Source organism: Lytechinus variegatus, chromosome 11 (genome assembly GCF_018143015.1).
Source record: "Lytechinus variegatus isolate NC3 chromosome 11, Lvar_3.0, whole genome shotgun sequence".
Lineage (NCBI taxonomy): Eukaryota > Metazoa > Echinodermata > Echinoidea > Temnopleuroida > Toxopneustidae > Lytechinus > Lytechinus variegatus.
Genome location: NC_054750.1, coordinates 1,273,668 through 1,277,862, shown reverse-complemented (window position 1 = coordinate 1,277,862; position 4,195 = coordinate 1,273,668).

Genomic DNA, 4,195 nt, shown 5'->3' with positions numbered 1-4,195 from the left:
TGTAGTTGTACAGCAGTGCAGTGCCTGCTGCATGCAGTGCAGTTGATTGATGTCTGATCGAACGAGCGATACATGAAGCTTCAAACACGTCATCACAACAGGCCATTCATAATTTATGATGAAATTAATGGCACAGTTTTGTTTAATTGATGATAAATAAAATACAACCCAATGATGTATTCATGAATTCAATATTCATAACATCCTCAGATGAAGGGGGGGGTGGGTCTTCCCGAGTGTCAGTGGAGCTGACCCCCCTTTTTTTTTGGGGGGGGGGGTTGCCACGGGGACCTCGACACGTCTTTACTACAGTAGGGGGGGAGTGATATTATTCATTCATTAATTGCAGTTTATGCAGGAGGTGGCGAACTAAAGTTACCACCACACAATAGGCCTATATATATATATCCATGAAAGGGGGGGGGGGAAGGACCCTTCGCCCCCCCCCCTCACAATTAAAAAAAACGAAAGCAAAGAGAGACAAAGAGAATTTAGAAAACATTAGAAAACGAACGGAAAAGGGCGGAGCAGAAAGGAAAAAAAAAGCGAGATCCTGGGTGATAAGGAAAGGAAATTGAGGAGTGAGAGGGAGATCGAGAGCTATAGGAGCCAATAAAAAAAAGGGGGATGAATTAAGGGTGAGAGCCGATCGAGGGAAAGAAAGGAAGGAATTAAGGGAGAAAAAGAAGATAGTTCGAGAAAATTAGGGAAAGGGGAGAAAGGAAAGGAAAAGAGCAGATGGAGAGAAACGGAATGGGGATCGAGAGAGGGATATACTGAGCCGGGGGGGGGGGTGGGATCGAAAGATCAGGGAGCGATCTAAGAAATTAAGGAAAGATTTAAAATGGCAATTCGAGGCTTTGATAGTCCCTATTAATCGTCTCAATTAAGGGGGAGGAGAGCCAATTAAAGAAGGGGGGAAATAAGCCTGGGAGGGAGAGAAAAGGGGATATATATAGAGAGAATGAAAAGATGGGAAGGGAGATAGAAGAAGAGAGAATGAAAAGGGAAATGGCGAGAAAAGAAGGGATGAGAGGATTAAGGTATAGGGGAGAAAAAGATCAGGGAATGAAATAAAATGAGAGGGAAACTGAAATGGAAGGCGAAAATGAGGGAGAAGGGGAAAGAAAAGAGGAAATCGAGAGGGGATAGATCGTTCAAACATTGGGAAGTGGAGAAAGATGAAAAAGAAAAAGAAAAGAAGGATATGGTGAGGGGAGGAAGGGGAAGAGATCGAGGGAGAGGAAAGAAAGTGAGACAGAGAGCGGGAAAGAAAAATTAATGAAGACGGAAAGAAAATTGAGCTTACATTTTTTTCAAGACTTTATTTGTGAATCTACGAGAGCCTGAAAGGTCTTTCCTAACTGCAGACCTTTTTTTTCAAATGGAAATCGTAATTCTAAGCTCGCATTTTGCTCTCGCAATGTTTAGGTATCATGGTTACAAAAGAGCGTCCCATTATCATTTATCAGGTTTAGATTCTGCTCGCACTACGCGCTCGCATCAGTTTTTCTTTAATTAGATTTTTACTACTTGCTCTACGTACTCTACTCGCGCTTCGAATATTGGTTACAAGCAGGTTTTAACTTAACCGAATATTGGTTAGAATGTCAAAATTTTCAGGTTAGAAACATTAAATTTTAGGTCCGCGCTCCAAGCTTGCCGTTCAATAGTTACAAAAAGTGCCTGGAATCATATACGGGGCCTATACAGTTTTTCACGTCGGAAGTTTTCAAAGTTATATTCTCGCTTCGCGCCCCTATCAGTTCTTTATTTTTGTATTATCCATTTTAAAGATTAAAAAGTACTTCGACATGTCCATTTTCAGGTTGGAATGTCAAAACTTTCAGCTCGCGCTTCGCACGCTCGCATAACTTCAGGTAGATACCAGTCCTACTCTTGGTATAACCGTGACTAAAAGTGCTTGCATATATAGCATTTTAAAAGGTCGGAAAAACATTTCAGTTCGCGCTCGCATTAATTTAATTAGATATGTATTCTATACATGGTTAGGGCCTATACAAAAATGGATTAAAATGTCGGCCGTTTTTAGTTCTGAATATAAAAAAATTTCGGCTCACGCTGCGCGCTCGCATTTTGATTTTCTATAAGGTATATCAACAATAAATCGCGCTACCCGCTCACATTGTTTAACTTCGATATGCATCCTGTTCATGGTTACAAAAGTGCCATGTTTTGAGGTCTCATTTACCAGGTATCAAAAGTTTTTGAGCTCGCAATAATGAATTCCTTCAAACAGCAATTTTTTTTTCCTGAGATGTGTATTATTTTCTTCATCATGAAACTTGTTTTAAATTTTCAGTTTTCATGTATTAATAAGAAAAAAAAGATGTTAAGCTTGTACTTTGTGTTTGCATTGAGTATATTGAATTAATGAACTACGCACCCTCACCAGTGGCGTAGCTAGGATTCCCCCCGGGGGGGGGGTGGGGCACGGGGGGGTCCTTGCTTTTTCAGGGGGGCACCGGCCATTTTTCCGGTGTGTGTGTGTATGTGTCCACAATGGCGGATCCGACTTTCGCCAATAGGGGACGGGGCCCGAAATTATCTTCACCTACATTAGTCACTTGTTAGTTTTATTCTTATAAAACAACATAAACATAAAATAATCTCATAGCCTTATTAAAGTGCGAGTGCGAAGCGCGAGCGATTTTTTTTACTTTAATTTATTTTTTCCTGAAATTTAATTTTCTGGGCAATGTTATGTGTGATCCTGAACAAGATTCGTATGTACCCCCAAGCGCGAACAGAAATTTTTATCAACTGTTCTAGCATTATCGAAAAGGGACCTGTGAAGAACTGCTTATACAGTTACCCACGAAGACGGTATATATAAGTGCGAGCGCGAAGCGTGAGCAATTTTTTTTGTCATTCCGACCTAAAAAAAAAATGGTCATTCTAAGCACTTTTTGTATTAATCAATGGGATAGGTATGTAACTAAACAATTGATGCGAGCGCGAAGCGCGAGAGGAATAAAATTGAGATTTTAGACCTAAAAGCGGAACACTCTATTCATATTTTGTAAGTCATAAATAGGATATAGTAAATTGGGTATCATTAATAATGCGATCGTGAAGCGTGAGCAGACAATAATATTATTGATATTCTGATGTAAAACTGGATAATTTAAGTACATTTTAAATAAAGAACATGCACGCTATCGCGCATGTTTTATATTTACACCTAAAATCTGGGCATTCTGAATACATTTGTTTAATGGAACATGGAATACACGTAGACAATATGAACTTAATTGGGAAATCAAACAATGTGACCACGCAGCGTGAGCTTAAAATGCTCATATGTAGACCATAAAACGGACATTTTACAGAGCACTTAAATTTGTAAATGAAAAAAAAAATAATGAAAGCTCGATGTCCGAGCTAAAATATGTTTTGCATATCAGCCTATTGAGCAAGATATGAATCCCATCGAACAGGCAATTATGAAGCGCCAGCAAAAATTTTATACAGTAACATGAAAAGATTTTTTTTTAATTGCAAGTCTTCCCCTCACATTATTTCATTCACTCGTCTTCCTCCTCTTATTTTCCTCTTCTTTTTTCTTCTGTCTTTCTTCTTCTTTTCCTTTTTCTTTCTTCTTTCTCCCTCTTTTCTTTTCTTTTTTTTTTTGCTCTGCCAATTTTTTTCGGGGGGGGGGGGCACACCAAATCTCAGGGGGGGGGGGCACGTGCCCCATCTATGTGGCCCCCCCGTAGCTACGCCACTGACCCTCACAATCCGGGCCTACATCCTAAATAATGATTAAAACATTTCATTTTTTTTCCGGCAAATTTACGTAAAATAACTCTCGTTTTGTGCTCGCATTTATTTGCTTTCTGATATATGCATCCATTTCTGTACACAGTAAAAACGCTGTTTAAGATTTTATACAACGCTCTTTACTATATGAACCTTACAGTATTTGTTTAATCATGTTTATTGAAAATTAAACTTTGTTTCTTAAGGTTTAAACACCTGTTTAAACTGTTTAAACAATTACTGTAAGGTTCATATAGTAAACAGTGTTGTATATATTTTTTTACTGTGTATTATAAAATGTGCTTTTAATGGTGTTAACACAAGGAATATCCAAAAAGATCATCTCACACTTTGCGTTCACAATCACATAATAGACCTCATGCGATACTGTTTCTTGCTTGTAAAAGTTAAT